Here is a 21,624-nt window from a genome sequence, read left to right on the forward strand (position 1 = left end):
ATCCTACGTTACTGGCTGTTTAGCCCCGCCAACCAATCCTACGTTACTGGCTGTTTAGCCCCGCCAACCGATCCTACGTTACTGGCTGTTTAGCCCCGCCAACCGATCCTACGTTACTGGCTGTTTAGCCCCGCCAACCGATCCTACGTTACTGGCTGTTTAGCCCCGCCAACCGATCCTACGTTACTGGCTGTTTAGCCCCGCCAACCGATCCTACGTTACTGGCTGTTTAGCCCCGCCAACCGATCCTATGTTACTGGCTGTTTAGCCCTGCCAACCGATCCTACTTTACTGGCTGTTTAGCCCCGCCCACCGATTCGCACACATACTGCTGTAGGTAAATGGCAAGAGCGGCAAAGGCAGGTCTACGCAGAAACCAAATGATAAACTTTATTTGATGAACTTTATTTTTAATAAAGTTCCAGAACGCGTCATTAAGAACTTGGCCTTTGTTCTCTTCATTTTACCGTGGATTTGTTTATGGACAAGGCACAATTTGACGCAGGATTTTCAGAAAGATTGAAACTAAAAGACGATGCTGTGCCGACTATATTGGATCCGAAGTAGCGCCACACAAGTGTGACTAACTGTTTTTATCACACGATCACTTCTGCTTTGTCTGTTATTACAGATCGTTTGATATGTACTGAACCTAAATCACAGCAATGTCCATCTGTGAAGTATGCTGTCAAACATACATAATTGTCAGTAAATCGTAGCAGTGGGCATTTACTTCCGAGTCTTACTTCTAAATTATGATGTTTTTTGATGTAAAAATCCTGACTATCTAGGCTGATATGTTGACCTCAGGGAACAGTATAAAATAAAAAACAAAGGCAGTTCATGACCCCTTTAAAGTAAATCTTACTGAATCACAGTCCTCACAAACACAAACTGAAACCAATGGAGTACTCTTAAAAGCAGGAATGGCAAAACATGATTTAATAGCCGCCAGCAAATGTTTTTAGATGTTATTGTTGAAGACAGAGCATGTGCTGCAGAACTGACGTTTTGGTGACGGTGGTGCTTAAAAAGGGATGAATTTAGAAACAGAGAGGGTTTTAGTGCATGGTAAAAACCCTTCCTAGAAAGTGTCTTTAAATTAATCCCCACATTTGTTCTGTCAGATAAAGTTAGGAGATGTCTAGCTTCTGTCAGAATGAGGAGTAAAGCTGCTTATGAACTGTCATATTTGAATGTTCACTTCAAGTTCAAGAGGTAAAAAGTCTGAGGACTGTCTAATGAACAGTTTCACTGTTAGCAAAATCCTTTTATTTAGATAGTCTAGCATGAAAGCCATTAAAAGCAGACGTCCTTTTGGAGCAAATCACCTGGGCGGCAATGACCTCTTCATTAGTCCTCATCAGAGATAAGCTACTGCTAATGTGAGCAAGCATCATTAGGGATATCTCAGCACTAGTATAAATTTACACATGTCCTCATTTGCATTAGGAAATACTGCACTTGTATAGTAATGCATGTGTGTGTGGTCAGACCTGCTGGAAAGGTTCAAGAGCTCGTGTTTGTCTGCAGCAGTGGATTTGTCCTCCAGCTACCACAGCAGAACGTTGATGAGATGAGAGTTCTTGATGACAATGGGCACCTCCTCGAACATGTTCTCATTACCCACACTAGCCTTCTTCAGCCTGCACACACAGAAAAGAGATTTTCATTGTCATTGATCCACTTTCAGAATCTGGAAGTGACCCCTGTCAGAGATTTGACATCACATTTTTGATAACAGCAAGCTAACACTGTGGCCTAACTAGGCACAATACGTCAAGTTTCAAGCAATTTTTCAGGCCATATTGAAAGTGAAACAGCTGTGCGATTTGACATAATCATGGCCAATTTGGAGGAGCAGGATTATGGCCCAATCAGATTTCACAGTGGGCAGGGCCACCCAGCATGACACTGAAATCAACAGAAGCCAATCAACAGACAAAAGGTCCTTGCTCATTATGTATAAAGACAAAACATCACTAATTTGCTTACTTTCACTACCTTTCTTTTGAACCCCCTTTCTACTTCCTCCCAATCATTCTCAATCAGTTTTTGACTTTATCCCCCTCATTAGGATCTGCTTGTGATCGAGTCTCCTGCAATGTGGGAGTGAAAGGCACTATGTGAACAGATCACTCTAGTTAAATGATTGGATGATTTCAACTCTTCTCCATTACTAATCGCTCCATTAGACAAGCACTCTAGGCTGATTAGTCAACTGATTTCAAAAGGCAGTTTTTGTTTTGATGCATTTTTTTTCAGATCAGAATTATAAGAGAATATCTCAAGCCAAATTACAAGGAATTCCAGTCCTTGTTAATTATATATCACTTATAAATTATTAAATATAAACTTATTGGTACTTATTAAGATCAATATGGTTGAGAATTGGTCAAATGTGCTTGGAAAAAAAATATGACCAGAACATCAACTTACATAATAATTATGCACACACTGTGTGTGTGTACACAGTGGGGCAAAAAAGTATTTAGTCAGCCACCAATTGTGCAAGTTCTCACACTTAAAAAGATGAGAGAGGCCTGTAATTTTCATCATAGGTATACCTCAACTATGAGAGACAAAATGAGAAAAAAAAATCCAGAAAATCACAGTGAGCTCTGCCCGTTATCCATTATCCAAAGACAGGATTTATAGCACGGTTCTTTTCTGATATTAAATGCATTTAGACACTGTGGAAAGATGATCGTCTGTCTTTTCAAACTGTCTTGAAACTTCCCAAATGACAATCTAAAACAACTCAAGGAGATCTCAAGATCTGCTTAAACACAGGTAAGATTCAGTTAGTCGCATATGAAACCATGTCTATCAAGTCTCACAGTTTGTGGACCCATTGGCCCTCTGAATGCTTTCACTGTTCATGTGGAGAGTGCGTTTGGTGCAGGGTGGGGTTTCTGGCAGCTGCTAGGTGTCTGATATATTTTTAGTGAGGAGCGCCTGCTTGCCACCACAAGGAGGAGACTGAACAAACACTCTGATAGGGATCCACATCTGGCCTGAGGGGAAAGTCTGAGGAAAGTTACAGACAGCGTGGACGACGAGACAGAGAAACGGATAGGGGGCGTGAATGAAGGAGGGGTGCGAAGAACAGTCAAAGTTTTATGTTTACGTTTTCATCCAAATCCGCACTGGAATCAGAGCGCGTTTACGACACTGCTGTCCCAGTTAGGTGGGCGAGTGGGGGTGTACAACATTTGTTTGTGTGAGTTCAGGGAAACAGATCTGTTGTTAATGCAGCTTGTCTGACGATTCCACTGCCCTCGTGCCGCCATCGGCCCATCGACATCTGGGATGGGTGGCGTCTGTGCCGGTGGATGAGGGGGTGTCCGGGTCCTGAATCCACTCCTGAAGGTACACATCAGCTCTGCGATAGCAGGCTAAATAAACAGAAGGGAGGAAACCCTGTCTAGACGAGGCTGCTGCCGGGCCCGCTACGCACACCAGCCTCCTGTTTACACAAGGGGGGAATGCTGTCCACAGCCAAGAAACGATGGGGTAGAGAGACGGAGAGAGAGAGAAGGGAAAGTGGTAGAGCAAAGCAGTGCAGTAGGAAAGAAGTGTGTGTTTGGGTGAGGGGTGCTGAAACATGCTGCTCTGTGTGTGTGTGCGTGTGTGTGTGTGTGTGCACGTGCAAGCATGAACAACAGAAATAGAGAAAGGGAAGTCCAGAGGAAAAAAAGCAAAGAGCAAGGTGATACCAGAAAGGACAGCTAAATACCTCAGACACCATGTTTATATTGTATATACACATAATTTTCCCATTAAGGTCAATTTTCTGGTTACGCCTTTTATTCAGAAGATATTTACATGCTTCACAGTCATTGGAATATTTATATATACACATGTAATCAGCATAATCCGAATAAACCAAAATGTTTTCTGGAAATACTGGAAAAGTTCTTAACATTTTTAGTCATTTCAGAATTCGGACAGTAAATATAACCAGCTTATTCATGTCCACCATAACAGGATTAACCTTAACCATAATCATGAATTGCAAAATTTTGGTCATTAAATTCTTAGAAATGTAGACATGGCATTTTTTGAATGTTTGTAAAATGTGACCCTGGACCACAAAATTTTTAATTGAGATTTATACATAATCTGAAAGCTGAATAATAAGCTTTCAATTGATGTATGGTTTGTTAGGATAGGACAATATTTGGCCGAGATACAACTATTTCAAAATATTGAGAAAAATGCCTTTAAAGTTGTCCAAATGAAGTTCTTAGCAATGCATATTACTCATAAAAAATTTAGTTTTTATATATTTATGGTAGGAAATTACAAAATAGCTTCATGGAACATGATCTTTATTTAATATCCTAATGATTTGTGGCATAAAAGAAAAACCGATAATTTTGACACATGCAATATATTTTTGGCTATTGCTACAAATATAACCGGTGCTACTTATGACTGGTTTTGTGCTCCAGGGTCACAAATGTTAGTAGAAATCAAATTTGAGTCTCTCTCATTTCAAATGTGTTTTTTTTTTTACTTTTCACAACTGTTTATATGTAATATCACTAAGAAAATACCTTTGTTTCAGCAACACATGATTCTTCAGAAATTAATTATATTTTGTTGACAGATTTGGGGCTCAAGAAACATTTCTTGTTATTGCAAATGTTGAAAACAGTTTTACATTTACATTTAGTCATTTAGCAGACGCTTTTATCCAAAGCGACTTACAATTGGGGGATACATAAAGCGATTCTTCTTAAAGAGGCAAACAGACACAATAAGTGGTTGTAATACCAAGTTCTTAGACATTGTTCAAATAAGTACAAGCTAGAAAGAGAAGGAATAAATAAAGAGAGAGAAACTTTTTTTTTTATTTTTTATAATGAAGTCAAGTAGCTTCGAAAGAGATGAGTTTTCAGCTGTCGCTTGAAAATTGTCAGGGATTCAGCATTCCGGATAGGGGTGGGAAGATCGTTCCACCAGCCAGGAGTGGTGAATGAGAATGTTCTGGAAAGTGATTTTGAGCCTCTCTGTGATGGTACCAGGAGGCGTCGCTCACTAGCGGATCTCAGACTTCTGGAGGGGGTGTAAATTCGTAGTAGTGAGTGGAAGTAGGCGGGTGCTGAGCCTGTGGCTGTTCTATATGGAAGCATCAATGTCTTGAACTTGATTCGGGCCGCAACCGGTAGCCAGTGCAAGGAGATGAAGAGAGGTGTAACATGGGCTCTTTTGGGCTCGTTGAAGACCAGTCGTGCCGCTGCATTCTGAATCATTTGTAGAGGTTTGATTGTGCTTGATGGGAGTCCAGCCAGAAGAGCATTGCAGTAGTCCAGCCTAGAGATGACAAGGGCCTGGACAAGAAGTTGTGCAGCATGCTCCGTTAGAAAGGGCCTGATCTTTCTGATGTTGTGCAATGCAAACCTGCAAGATCGAGCGGTCTTTGCAATGTGGTCTTTGAAGGTCAGCTGGTTATCAAAAGTTACACCAAGATTTCTGACCGAAGTTGATGAGGTAATTGTAGAAGAACCTAGCTGGATGGAAAAATCATACTGTGTGCTGCTTAATATTTGCGTGGAAATTGTGATACATTTTCAAGACTGATTGGTCAATAAAAAGCTTAAAAGAATACCATTTATTTGAAATATAATTTTTGGTAACACTTTAGAATAGGGAAACACTTATTCACTATTAACTATGACTTTTCCCTTAATAAATTCATAGTTTGCTGTTTATTAATAATTAGTAAGGTAGTTATTAAGTTTAGGTATTGGGTAGGATTAGCGATGTAGAACAAGGCCATGTAGAATAAGGCATTTATATGTGCTTAATTAGTACTAATACATGGCTAATATTCTAGTAATATGCATGCTAATAAGCAACTAGTTAAGAGACCCTAAAATAAAGTTACCGAATTTTTTTCCCCGCTGAAATAGAAATATTACGTTTCTGTGGACGTTTATGTGGTTTTAGGTGACAAACTGGGAAAAAGAAAATGTGCTTTCTGTGGATAATAAAACAATATCATTGGAAACATGTAGGAATAGTCTTTATTATTTATAATATTCAATTATAATATTACTTAATTATTATTTATTGCTAGGTCAGTGCTATTGTGGGTTTTGGTTCTTCTGCTGTTGTAGGACCTTTGAAATAGCTGAAATCATTGACTTGGAGACAAAAAAAAGTGTGAGAGAAACCTACCATATATAAGCACAACTGACTCTTCGATGGCGTGCTGGTAGCTGAACTGAGAGTCCAGAAGGGCCCGGGTGACAAAAGAACCGTAGAAAGTTGACTGGTATCAACCACGTGAAGATGATCAATGCTTACATGGCGCAAACTTCTCATCATCTCCATCTGATACTGGACTACAAGAGAAAAGAGAGAGAAATGGCATCAGGGTAGGCATGATGAGGCGTGATGTTGTGATTTCTCAATTGCACATTATGCTTGACGATTATTGTCCCTCTCATTATGAGCAGCTCTGAGCAGCTCTTCACCTGAAGAATAGGTCGGTCACAACAAACAACAAGGACATGCAAAGTGCCTTGAGAGGGAAAATGTTTTACAGATAAAATCATGCCCGCTTTGTTTCATTGTCAGTTAAAAAGCTGTTAAGGGTAATAATTCGCCTGCCCTGGAACCTGGGTTGAATCTAATATTCAACCAATATGATATTTTAGCTGTGAAGATCTATATTTCTTAATTGAAGATGATGATATTTTGAACAATACACAATTGCTATAAATTTGAAAATCATTAGGCAAAAATAAATGCTAGAAAATTAAAGAACACTTAATTATACACACACACACACACACACACTAATAAAACAAAAAAACTAATATAATGTTTGGTTATTACATTGCAAAAAAAAGACTCTTTTGCTGCGTCTCAATGTGCCTACTTATACTACACCCTTAAAGTATGTACTCTTTTGGTGAAGAAAAAGTACACACTTTTGAGTGTGTAGTAGAAGAGTAGGCAAGCTTTGGGACATACCATTACGTGGTATGCGTCTTTAATGGATGCTCTGTTGCATAGATATACACGCACCCTGTCACTGTAAACTGGTCTGTCAATCATCTTGTCACAGTTAACATCCTCCACATTGCATTTCATTTAACTTCCTACCGTACTGGAGAGAAAAGAAGTAGCACATTGATCTGCCAGTCGCGGGTCTTTCATGCCGAGAACTCTGCTCATATGTTCTGCATAATGATGCATTTAAAAGTTAACAACCAAATGGATGTTTATAAAAGTTCACATTGCTGTTGCAGATGAAATATAACATGGATAACAATAAATAAATATATTTTTTACCAGGTTAAAATGTTGATTATTAGTAACTCAAACCCCTTTTTGTAAACCTCTCTACCGAACCGTCGATCGCGCGCATCCGCCACGTTTGTAGATTTTCTAACGCGTTTTATTCGTGTTTGTAGTTCTGGACCGAATACTTCACCAAAGCGCAATTGATTGTGGGCAATTTTAGCCATTAGAGTGTGCACAGATCCACACTTCAAAAATCGTCCTCTGAAATAGTAGACCATCCGGGGACTTTTTGTTACAGGGCTGATGAGACGTGCGGATCCATTCGCAAAGCTTTTAATGTGGAGAAGACAGAGACATGGTCATGAAGCAGGCAGGGTCAAACTGCTAATCTCACATACTATTTAAGATGGATAGTATGAACATTGAGACGCAGGGTTTCTTAATTGATATATTTGCCTTTGTTTTGCAGTAAAACAGCCTAAATGCTTAAAACAAGATAATAATAACAATAATAATTATATATATATATATATATATATGACTTCCTGTGGTCACCTGAATGCTTCAACCATATGAAAAAAAAACAGCATCAATATCCTGTTAAACTCAAAACTTTAAAAACCTATATTCACAATTCAGCACAATAGCATCTGGATGCCTTAATATTCAGAAGAATTTTAGGATAAAGTTAGGATAACTGAGGACAACCAAAGTAAGATCAAGGTAATCTTATTTGAATCCACAAATGATTAAATAGCAGTCTGTTCATGCCCAGTGTATAAATCGTCTGTGCTTCAGTGTAAAAACACAGTTTTGTAAAAACACATCCTTTTCTTTTCTAGCATATGCACCATAAGCTTATGAGCAAAAACCCTCTCTGACAGAACTCAGACAACCTTGATAGGGGTTTTAATGCTTAAATTAAATGGATTCTAAGTCCTGGACATTCAAGACCTCTGTTAGCAGTCCAATCTCACTGTATCTATAGCCAATTAGCACTGTTTACTACTGTAGCTTAGTGAATTGATATTTAACATTACATTTCTGTCTGGAAGAAAAAGTTACGCTCTGTAATTAAACTCTACAGCTTATACGTGACCGAATGATCAACAAAGTGAGTGTAAAAAAACCTTAAAGAAGCTGCACAATAGGTCAATGTTCCTAAAAAGAAGATATTGACAAGCTGATATATTGGCCGAGCCCAAGAGTCTTAAAATTCTCTTGCAAAGGGCATGATGTAGAGGGCTAAGAAAACTCATATTTGTCCATCCCTAGTGTACAGTATGATCACAGGAATATCTGTGCAAGTACACAAACTTTCAGGACAGACATGCACTTCAGCAGAGTGCACTTACGGAGCACTGGGCTTCCTGTCAACCCTGGAAACTTCGACCCAAACACGGCCAGATTTGGTACTACAGACAGCGATAAATGTACGAACACAGACACATTTACTCCTCAGCTTAGCTGGACAACAATATCCACTCTCGTGTGCCAAGCCAGAATCCTGATGTCCCGAAAATACCCCCTCTGACAATTCAAAGGCCATTCGGTTTTATCCCGAATGCAAAAGGGAGATAGCAGGATTATTAACAGAGGAAACATGTCGAGGATGAACATAACAAGGGTCTTCTTTTTATTCAAACAGTCAGAGTGTCTCATAAGGTACATTACATGAGAAGTGGTCCGCTCTCATGAGAAAACATCTGCGATATGAAGACTAGCCGTAGGATGGAAGGCAACAGTAACTCAAAAGAAATTGAAACTAATCAAATGGTTGATCCTTTGGGGGGGAAAACATCTCTAAAAGGAAATGTGTGAGAAAAGAGGGTTGGAGGGGACGAAAACAAATGGCTCTTTTAGAGTGGATACAAAACGGACTTCAAAAGCAGTGAAAAATGTGTGCATTCCAGTACACGGCACAGTTTTTAAACCACAAACCAGATTTTGCAAGGACAAATGAGTTGCATGAGAATAAAGGGGGGGAACAGAAAAGATGTAAAAAGAAAAAGAGAGACAAAACGAACAAACCCAAACCCCCTAAAACACTTGAAACAACAACACAAAAAACAAGATAATGAGAGTCTTGCTGATGGCATCCTGTAATTAAATGGATTTTCATACGGAAAAAACACCACCCCAAAAAATTATATAAAAACAAGGCCAAACCCACCAGATTTTTTTGCATGGAAGATTTTTTTTTTGCACGATCCGAGACCTCGCATTAACTTTTTGACTTCTTCTGTGGACACTTCAAATGTTGTGGGTTACAAGCAGAAAAACAAGGAGGCCTAAAAATGGCAGATCTGCACAGCAATGTTGGCGCCTCGATTTCAAAATGCTAATGTTAAAGTAGTACCAAAAAAGAAATGATCAAAGGCGTCAAATTAAACAGTACAACATCATCATCACTCTTTATCACCTCAAGGTCAAAGTAGTAAGGCAGAGTGTATTTTGGGTTGTGTAAATATAATAGCCATTGCTTTTGTCTGTACTTGAATCATGCGGCTTGTTACAGAGAAATGTGCTATATTCCAAGCAACTGGACTAACAATTTTCACCTAGAAAACCATAAAACTATGAATATGATATTCTAGACATGTGCCGGTATTTGGTATTCGATATATCACGATAATGAATATGCACGGCATTGTTATCGTGGGCACTTCAAAATACAAAGAATAATTATTAATTACAAATTATTCAGAATTTTGAATGCATTTTAAGAATACTTTTCACATCAACTGGATAAATGCACAACACCGCTGTAAGCTGCTTCAAAGACGCGTGAGCGCACTGTTGTAAACAAGCATGGATGAGAAGCGCATAGCGGAATGCGTGAGAGATGCTCTGAATGAAAGTGCACTTTCACTCTCTGACAACAGATGGCGCTGAACAACACAAATGCGGCCATTCCCCCGGAAACCCCATAAACAAAGCAGCTGCGCTACTTTCTGTTTCTTAAACGTATTTAAATTATTTTTAAAAAGCCATTCCACACTTAAAAAGGTGTTCATCACAGCACCAAATAGGCTACTTAAATATTTAGACTAAATAGGCTATTTATTTTAAAACTTTTTTACATTTTAATCTGGACTACAAAACTCCCAAGATATTGTTTGAAAGTGTTTTGATTCTTTATTGTTCGGTCACACTTTACATTAGGGCTTCATTAGGGCTTCAAACTCCAAATAAATAAAAAAAATCATCTAAACATTCATTAATCTTAGGTAATTCCAATAGTTAATAACACATTGTTAAAATCAAAAGTTGCAACTGTGTTATTTAATGAACCCGAGCCAACATGAACTAAGCAAATGTAGCTATTGCTCATTGTTAATGTTAATGCATTAACTAAGGTTAACTAATGAGATCTTATTGTAAAGTGATACCTATTGGTCTTTATAACTCTTCTGCACTTTAATCTGTGTAAAAAAATTTAACTTTATACATTTTTTGTGGATTGCTTTATTGTATTTAAATGTTCAGTTATTTTTGTTATAAGAAAAAAGCTATTAAACCTGTTATACTGTATTATGACAACACCTTTTTGCAACTAAATTTCAATATTGTGATAATACTGTATACCATGATAAAAGCATTAGCAATTAATCGCAACATGAAAACTTGATACCAGCATATCCCTATGACATTCTCAACGTTAGGGTGTGCAAACAACCACTCAACATACTAGCAACATGATTAAAAACCACTCAAAACATGTTAGTAATCCAACAGAAACACCCTGGCGTTATATTATGGTGGTGATTTACTTCCGAAAAATGTAAAGTATAATTTTTGTTCATATGTTTTGTATCCAAATTAACCAAAAGGAAACCAAAAAGTACTTTCCATCCCAGAATCCTACTTTTACAGGAACAGTCTCATATCATTTACAACTGTAGTCATCTAAAAGTAACCTTAACACAACCTCAAACTAAATTTAATTCTAATAATAATGACTCAACACGACAGCTCACCCCATGTGACTTTTTTCCTCAATCCTTCAGTGCCATGCAGAGGACGGGCGTAAAGGCGTATATATATTAAAAACAGGCCTGTGTTGTGCTAATCAGCTCAGTGAGACACTGGGGCCACTGGTTTATGGAAAGGCTCAGCTCACATAGGCCCCATCCCAAATGGCAGCAGAGTCTACACTTTGTAACATGGCCTACTGGGTAATTGTCCGCTGTGATGACCACACCAATGCAAAAGGGCACATTGTGCCATTCGTGAGCACCTTAAAATGTCAAACGGGACACCCCATGGCCGCAAATCCACATCAAGTGCGGCATTCGGGACAGGGACCACAGTCATTCTGGGATAGGCTTAAATGCATTTTATTTTAGATACTAATGAACAGTATCATGTCGTCAAAATTTGTAAGTCAAGAAGCTATTCATTTTTTAATAAAATAGGACATTTTGAATGATAATTAGTGATAGAAATTCAATGACTAACAAATGCATAATAATTATAAATATAACATTTACTGGATGGATGAAATGTTCAAAATGTGCAAAATAACCATTTTTTTTTCAATAAAATCGAACATTTGCAATGATAATTGATGATAAATATTCAATGATTATCAACAAATGAATAATTTTCATTAAAAGATTTACTGGCTGAATAAAATGTTCAGAATGTGCAAAATTAACCTGTTTTTCCTCTATAAAATAGAATTGGTGATAATTATTCACTGATTATCAACAAATGAACAATGATGATTATTTAAACATTTATTGGCTGAATAAAACGTGCAAAATGAACCTGGCCACTACAGAACTAGTGTATTTTTTTTCTTCATACAGATGTGTTCCTTTATTGTGTCCTGGATAAATAAGGACAGGATCAAAGGTGACACATGTCATCTGCAGGAAAGTCGATGCTATTTCTCCACACGCTGAAACCTGGGGCAGTGGCTCGCGATGCTACAGCTCAGCACCTGGAGTGCTAATGAGAGGCGCCATCTCACTCTTGTTCCGTCTATGCACCCGTCTCGATCTCTTGGTCCTTTACTTCATTTCTTTCCCCCCTTCTTCTGATACAAGGCTCCTGTCTCACAGACTTGTTAGATAAATTCAGACAGTGACAGCTTGTCAGGTCTCTGCGACAGGGTAGGATAGCCCAGAAAAATGTGTGAAGATCTACTTCCCCGAAAGGCATGCGAATTCAAGATCTCAGCACACTTAAAGTGGTAGGTCACCCAAAATGAAAATTCAATGAATACTAGTATTATTTTCATAATATTGCCGGTAACTAATAAATAACCCATGCACAGTAAAATTCTATACTTTGTCTAAATAAATAAAAAATGAAAATACATATAAAATACCACAAATTAAAAAAAAATTATTACAGTTCAAAAGTTTGAGGTTGGTAAGATTTTTAACATTTAGTTTTAAGTCTCACAAAAGCTGCATTTATTTAATCAAAAATACAGTAAAAACTTGCTGATTTGGTGCTTTAATTTTTTTCATTTGTTAAAAATGTGTGTGTTAAAAAAAATTTCTGCTTAATATTTTTGTAAAAACCATCATACATTTTTTGTTAATTCTTTAATGAATAGAAAGTTCAAAAGAAAAGTAATTACTTTAAAATGATTTTTAACATTAAACTTAGACTATAATGTCATGTATTAATCAATTTAATGCTTGCTTACTGAAGAAAATTATTTATTATATATATTTTAAGTATTTCTCTTAAAAAATAAACTGATAATTATTTTGGGATAAGCTAAAGATTACATTTAACAGTGTTACTAAATTCGTAGAGATTTTAAAAATAACTTAGCTTAATGCAAAAACATAGCAATACATTAAAAAACATCTAATAATAGTAACCAGTACGTTGTCAATAAATTGTTTATCTGTAGAAAATCCTGCCATCAATTACATCCTCTCTTGTCGTTTAAAACTTACTTTATTCTCTAGAACACAAAAAATTGTCCTTATTTCTGCAACCTATGCTGACTTTTTTTTGTTTCAGAGGGATATACAGTATATGAGCTGTTTAATAATGAACATCATAAATCAGGTTCATATACTCTTTCATATGAGACTATACAATGTCACAAACTCATTAGAATTAACAGGCATGGGTTTCTGATTCTATACTATAAACTTTCGCTTATACTGACTTCAAAATGGCTACACCAGTAATGAATATATCCTCAGAGATAAAAAAAACCTTGACCTTTCGTTTTCGTCACACACTTCTCCGGTCTCTTAAGCCTACAATTCCACAGCTAACGTCACACCAGCCATTATGCATTGACGGTCTAATATGTTCTTCTATGTTCGTCCTTTTGATAAGAAATTTCAGCAGCAGAAATAGCAGACCTGTCAAGCCTGAAGTCATACTTGCACTTTGTACTGATCTAAACTTAAGGATGTGAAGCATTAAAGACACTATTCATGCTTTAAAAAAAGCACAGTGGCATCATAGAAAGCTGGTGTTTAGCTAAAGAGCTATGGCGCCATCTAACGTAAGCACTTTTTCTGGTCATGTCCTAAATAAATCAGAACCTCTACTTGTAAATCTGCATGATCTGCAGGCAATCACCGACACACACATGTAAACACACAAACAAGCAAGTAATCAGCAGGGCAAATAAAATAAACAAGCCTGCTACTGGTTTCCATAATTCATAAAATACGGCATAAATTGAATCTAAATCAAATAGGAGACATTCCTGGCTGTTTGGCTAAGGTCTTAAGCTTGACACGGCCCGTACATGTCTCTCAACAAAGACACATTGTCAATACATCCCAACGCTTAATAGCATCATGTCCTGAGGCCTTTCTCTCTGCTAGGCAAGCTGAACTAAGCTGTCGTAACCCCTTCAGCTATCTGACCGCCTCGGTGCACGCTATGCCCCTCGGGAAGCAGGAGGTGTATCTGTCTCTCTCTCCATTACTCCATGGTCCCTGCTTCCTAATTACACCAGAGGAATCATCGACACCACATCACAAGCTCCTGCCGATCTGTCAATCATATTTCCACTGAGCAGCAAGGCATTGCTTCTGCCCTGAAGAGATGGAGAAGGAAAGAAAGCTAAAGAAGATCGACACCTCCCTGGTGGGCTCCGTAAGCTCGAATGGAAGAGGTGCGTGTCTGCTGTCTGTGTGTTCGTACATCCCCTTTACTGTCTTGTTTTACTCCTGTTCTTTGATCTGGTTATATTTATTATTTTGATTCAAGATCATACTCATAAATCAAAGGGTGTAAGCACTGTGATGGAAAGAACAATAAAGAGATGCATCAGTCAAAAAAGATGTGCAGAAATGCTGCAAATATACATGTGACAGCTATTGATTACAGATATTGATATTACAGACAGATATTGATTACAGCTTCCTGGGTCAATGAGATTGTTAATTTTATCTTATCCATTAATTTATTCAAACTACAATTCATACGCTGCCAATCAAAAGTTTGCAGTCATTTGATTTATTTTTGTATTTTTGTAAGAAAGTATTACATGCTCAACAAGGATGAATTTATATTATCAAAAATACAGTAAAAATAGTAATATTGTGAAATATATTGAACTGTTTTCTGTTTTAATATATTTTAAAATGTAATTTATTTCTGTGATAACAACGCTGAATTTTCAGCAGCCATTACTTCAGACTTCAGTGTCACATGATCCTTCAGAAATTCTAATATGCTAATTTGCTGCTCAAGAAACATTTCTTATTATCTACGTTAAAACCAATTGTGCTGTTTAAAATGCTGTTTCAAAATTTTTCGATGAACAGAAAGTTTGAAAGAACAGCATTTATTCCTGAAATACAAATATTTTGTAATATTATAAATGCCTTTACTGTGACTTTGATCAATTCATCAGCATGTATTAATTTTTATTTATTTAGATTTTTTTTCCTGGTAAGCAAATGTGGTATGACCAACAAGTAGAAACATGCACAAAAAATAATAATGAAAAACACCAAATGATATCATGAAGCACCCCTGCAAACCTTTATGACTGCACCAAGGTCATGAAGTTGCTAAATATCAAATAATTTGACCTTTTCTTGACAAGAAAAGATTAGATCAGACCGTAAAATGTCATGTGGCGTCTCCTCATATTTATACATGAATAAATTCATGACATTGGTAAAAAATTTATAGCCTAAATTTTTTGTCTTGAAAAATGGAGTCATTTAAACGGTCTTGAAAATGTCAGAAAAGTTTTTCGAAAACTAATATGAATACAAAGAGTGCATTCCTAAGAAGATACCAGCAGGGGGGGGGAAAAAGAGAGAACAACTAAAATGGGAACGTAAGAGATCCAGGCTGTAAGGGAGACATATCAAGGATGTCTGATTCCCCGATGTTAAAGAGATAACCTGGTGCTGATGTCTTGCCGCGTATGACCAAAGCGAGCCTCAGCGAGAAGCTCATATCCATCACTTAGTCAAGCGCAGAGAAAGACGCCCTATTTTATGGCACAAGGGGTCCCACAAAAATAAAACCGTGAATCACACACAGCACACAGTGTTCCGATGCTAGTGAACGGCCTGTGGTGAGGAAGGCAGGGAGGGGCCCCTGTGGCGATAAACCCGTTTCTTTGGAGAACTCTGCGCCCTTCAAGTCAGCCAACTCACATTGAGTACAGCCAATGAGACAAGACCAACAAAGTCAGTAAGTACCCTTGGAGAACACAAACTAGGGTTGGGTAGAAGCAAGTGTGCCCCAGAAACAGGGCGTGTTATTGCCAGGAATCACTCAAATGTTCCCAGAACAAGCAATAAGCTATTAAAGCCTTGAAAAAAGTCTTGGACAGCGCATGAACTACCAAAAAAAAAATAATATTCCCAAAACTAGTTGTGGATAAGATTTATTTGATGTAAGATTCATAAAAAAAACTTTGCGAGGGACTGGAGTAGTCAATCTGAAAGTACCCTGCAAAGTTCAAAAGATCTGCGGTCTTGGTCTCAAAACATGTTGGTCTGGATCTGGTCTTTGACTTTCATCAGGATTCTGGTCTTGAAATATCTAGTTAGACAACAATGCAAGTTACTGCGCACCAAGTCTAATTCTCCACATACAGACCATAATACATTAAGCCCTAGATCCACAAACCAACCCAAAAATGGACTAGTGTTTGTACACTCCATCTGTTGAAGCATCTGCTCTGGCAGCTTCAACTCTGCAATGTCTTGACAGAATCACAGACCCACACAGTCCTGTAAATCCCCATTTTCCGCAAACGATCCCCTGGCAGAATAGCATAAGGCCCATTTCAACTGCTACTACCATTGCAGCTTGAGTTACTGTGATCAAATGTTTATACATTATTAAAACTGTATACATTTCTTGAAATTTTAGGATCTTGAGCTCTTATCTTTCTTCATTGTATGAGTGCATTGGTTATTAGTAGCTCATTATGAAGTCAAGCTATGAGATTCTACCAAAGAGCTAGCATTTACAAGCTATTATGCTAACGCTAATTAGCTCCTTCAACACTGTAGGTTCAGTTTCAGGAGCTAAGCCACATGAAACACTGTAGCTACCAATGACCTATGCACACTTTATAGATTTACACTACAGAAACTGAAACACATCTACAATATAAATTAGTTGTTTCCAATTACCAGTACTGGCTGTGGTAGGTCCAAAAACAAAGCAATAGGGATTATCAATATAGTGATATCGCGATAGCAAAGCTGTCTCAATATTATCGTGGTCACATGACGATATGAAACGATAGGTCTTCCAGACAAAAAGTGTAGTTTTTAAAATATATTTAAACTTCTTATTCTAACATAAAATGTCTTTGAAGGTTTTTTTTGTTTTGGGCAAGCTAGATTTAAGTGATTATTTTTTTTATTATTTTTGAATATGGATATTTTTCTTACAAAAACACATCATTCAGTTTCGGTGAACTATCCCTTTAATTGTGAACTCTCAAAGTGCATTAGATAAAATAATTTAACTTGAAAATGAAAAAAACATTTTTTTAAAGCTGCAGTCAGTAACTTTTGGTGCTCTAGCGGTTAATAAACAGAACTGCGTGCGTCTTGCGGAAGAACATTGTAGCCGGAACTACTTCTCTCGGCCTATGACGAATTATGCAGGTACTGTGCTACTCTGCAGCGGTTCCACCAGTACCAGTCTGAAATAGTCAGAATATAAAAACTTATTATAGGTGTACCATAGTGATTCAGGATAAGCCAAAAGCACGATTCATGATGTACTCATTCTATTAATTTTGTAAATTTTGAACACAAAAAAAGTTATGCACTGCAGCTTTAAATATTGCAATAAATATCATATAGTGGACTTCATATCGCAGTATTATCGTATCGTGAGATTTTGATATCGTTACATCCCTACAAAGCAGCATAAATTTTACTCAACTGGAATAAAGCAAAAAGCTGGCAACAAAGGTATTAAATTGTTTCTTTAGAACAAATCAGGCTAAAACTTATAAATGCTTCAGTTTCCTCCATCTAATGTCCATGCACATTATAGCTGAAAAACCATATGGTTATTTGAAAAAATGATTGGCTCATTTAACTGAGAGGCAGGACTCTGTATCCTACGCCCGTATTGACTTGAGCATCGCAATTTCTTGTTCATTTTCCTGCAAATGAAACCTTACCCTTGGTTGAGCATAACCTGTGGTAAGGAGCTCTCTAAAATGATGAGAAAAGCATTTCAGTTTGTTGTATCTTCTTTCACCCCAATTTCTCAAAAGCAAATGGGTTTACCTTTGAAAAAAGCCCTTGAACCATCAATGTCGGTTGTCAAGTGGCAAATGCAAGGGCATTAAATGTAAGGCCAGCTGTGGCATGGAAGTCATTTCATCCAATGATGCTCTTCATGATCATATAACGACCAAGAAGCATAAGGCTGTTTTACAAGAGCAGGTGCACCATATGTCACAAACATGGTTTGATCATGATGTTGCCATATTCAATATGATAATGACCTCATATGCACATGCAAAATGTCAATAATGTAATTAACACCTTGTATGGTTTCCTTGATCACCAGATCTATAATTGTTTAACATTTAGGTGCCACATTTCTAGTTACATACTATATGTGACACGCTCTAGCATAGCAGGAAGTTGCAATGAGCCAACTGAAACCAAGAAAAATAAATATAAATTTTTTTGTTTGGTATTTTTAAAATCACAAAGCCTTTCAAGATGGCAATTTTGTCATGCAATTTAAACAATAAATGACATCAGCGGCTAAGAAGTTATGAGAATAATTTTAGAATATTTTTGGGGTTTTTTGCGCACAAAAAGTATTCTCATAGCTTCGTAACATTATGTTTGAACCATTAATGTCACATGGACTATTTTAACGATGTTTCAGGGTCAGGTACGTGTCAGTTGTCAGAGTCAGAAAGCTCTCGGATTTAATCAAAAATATCTTAATTTGTGTTCTGAAGATGAATGAAGGTCTTACAGGTTTGGAACGACATGAGGGTGAGTAATTAATGACAGAATTTTCATTTTTGGTTAGACTATCTCTTTAAATATATCAACGATATAATAAATACGCCCTTCAATAAAATAAATAATTTTGTCCAAAAACTAATGTCACATGGACTATTTTAACGATGTTTCAGGGTCAGGTACGTGTCAGTTGTCAGAGTCAGAAAGCTCTCGGATTTAATCAAAAATACCTTAATTTGTGTTCTGAAGATGAATGAAGGTCTTACAGGTTTGGAACGACATGAGGGTGAGTAATTAATGACAGAATTTTCATTTTTGGTTAGACTATCTCTTTAAATATATCAACGATATAATAAATACGCCCTTCAATAAAATAAATAATTTTGTCCAAAAAAAGTCTGGAATCTTTAGAGGGCATTTTTTCAAACCTTTATTACAGCCACTATTGAAATGATTATATATTGATGACGTCTGAAGTAGAAACTTAATAATTAGATAATAAGAAAACTTCTAGGTTAAAACGTCTCAAAATGATAGAGCAGGTCACATTTAGCAAATTTATTTAACATTTTAAGACAACTTTTTCAACTTGAAACCAGCATACAGGGCACTGCATCACTCCAATTATCCCAAACTCACACCGTCACCTCTTGTCCTCAATTCTCCCTCAGGCGCTCACCTTTGTCTCGGTTGCCGTGTCTACCAGCTGCACGGAGCGGGGGATGCAGAGGAGGAGGATGAGAAGGTGGTGTCGGGCAAGATGCGAGTCATTAGCAGCATTAGCGTTTTCATCCACTTTGTCGCTGCTGTGCGAAACAAACCCTTTTAGTATCCCGCACCACACCACCTCCACTTTACCACACAGAGTTCCGGCGTTGCTCTTCACTCAGGAGTCTGCGTGAAGGATGGAGCCGACCCAGTGTGTGCCCGACACAGATAACTTTATCTCCCGACACAGACATGCGCATCCATTGAAACGCTCAAATTCCAAGCCTGCCAAACACCTTGGCCTAGACATCTCCTTACTCTCGCCGAAGCCACGCAAATGCAAGAGGTGAGACATCAATTTGGGCACTATGTGAATAACACTTGTGCAGGGATCGGGAACTGCTGCAGAGGCACGCTGTGAGCGCTTCATGCACCCATGCACAACCCCCCCGCCCATGCGCAAAACAAACTAATATGTCGTCCGACGCGAGGAGGCCAAGGGTACAAAGTCTAATCTGATAAACAGAGCCCACAATGAGAGAGGTAGAAGTCAATTCTGTGACCTCACATTTACACTTTACTACTAGTTATACATGCAAAAAAAAAACATGAAAGTGAATCAGAAAAACTTACTGAAAGTATAATCTCTCATGTAATCACCCAATCATTGTTTGATGGGGAATCAACTCCAAAAAAAATAAATTCCTTGACTTTGGATAGCAAAGGAATCGACCACCATTGTTTACACTCTTTCAGCGTCGTAGTTTTCTTGATGTTATATTAATGCATTAAATACTCATTTGTATTTTTATGGTTACCCTAATTTGTGTTCACAATCATTAAACTAATTATAAAATCTAACTAATCACAAATGATAAAAATACTGCAAACAAGAATAATCACATCAATAAGTGTATATTATTGTATGCATTTTTTAATACTTTGTAGCGTCTGGACCAATCAGACACACCATTTTTCATTTGATTTAACAAATTAATTATTCATTAGATTAACAAATCGTCACAGTCCCCTCACCCAATAAACTGGATGCCAGGATGTCTGCCACCAGGCCCCCCCTGGTTACCATGGCAACCCTGACACCAGACACATTTACGACCTCCTGGAATTTAGGTGGGGAAAATCGCTGCCTTGTCCATAAGGAAAATCCACAAGGGATGGACTTTTCTTTGCTAATTAATTAATTAATAGGAAAACCTTTCTTTGAATGAACACACATGATCCTTCAGGTCATTGTGTATATTATTGTCATCGTGTATTTTGTCTTTGAGATTGTATACTGTTTTATGCAGGCTTATGATCGAAAAGCACCACATTTTAAAACTGTGGGCCACTTCTTTTGAAATAGGCAGACCCTAACCCTAACTGCTCGAATTGCACTGGCATGCATTGGCTACCGTGACAACAACTTGTCACAGGAAGCGCTAACTTCACATAGCACAACACGCCATGTTGTAAACAAACCACCTGAAGCAGCTAAGCTAACACGACTTAGCATAGTTTCATCTTAGGCTAAGCTACCAAATAGCTTTAACAATTAGGGGTTAGCACTCTTTAATTGAAGCTTTTAAATACAGCATGTGTGTATACAGTGTGAAGAAATTTTAATTTAACCTAATCCCTGGTTCCTGATTTTTTCTATGTTTCTCAATCTTCAATTCGTCTCAGCGAATTGAACTATCATAGATGTATCCTTCCTGAATGCTATTGCTTAGTTACTAGCTAATTAAATTTAAATTTAATTACATCTTAACTGTCTATCTAGAGAAGAATTATTAAGTTATTGGGTGCTTTTAGTAACACACTAATCACTAGTGCTGCTATTTGTCCCTAATACCAGATTGATTACCTTGTTTTAATAATAGCAGTCAGCTAATTTTAAATCCATTTACATGTTATGCCCCCTTTGTTTTGATGTTCTCTCTGAACCTCAAAAGGAACCAGAGACATTTCTATTTTTGATATGTTTATTTTCAAACATGTGCCCTAATTTTTATGACCCTGTTACACAAGTCATCTAGACAAACACTAGGGCATAACTATCGTCCTGAGCACCAAATAATAGGCATAATCTGAATAGAAATGCTCTCCTTTTCCTTCTGCTTTTCCCTTTTCTCCTTCACTTCCCAGAGATTAACCCTGTTTGGGGAACCGTCAGTAAATTCTGAGTGATAATTTGACAATAAGAGTAGTCTTAAATCATCAATCAAAA

The 21,624-nt window shown here is 37.4% G+C and overlaps 1 pseudogene; it reads right to left on the reverse strand.

The window, feature by feature from the left end:
* LOC107592044 (eukaryotic translation initiation factor 3 subunit H-B-like) overlaps positions 1-21,624 on the reverse strand; it is a 77,561-nt pseudogene that overhangs the window by 16,252 nt on the left and 39,685 nt on the right.

The sequence above is a fragment of the Sinocyclocheilus grahami genome, unplaced genomic scaffold (genome assembly GCF_001515645.1).
Source record: "Sinocyclocheilus grahami isolate Dianchi unplaced genomic scaffold, SAMN03320097.WGS_v1.1 scaffold149.1, whole genome shotgun sequence".
Taxonomy (NCBI): domain Eukaryota; kingdom Metazoa; phylum Chordata; class Actinopteri; order Cypriniformes; family Cyprinidae; genus Sinocyclocheilus; species Sinocyclocheilus grahami.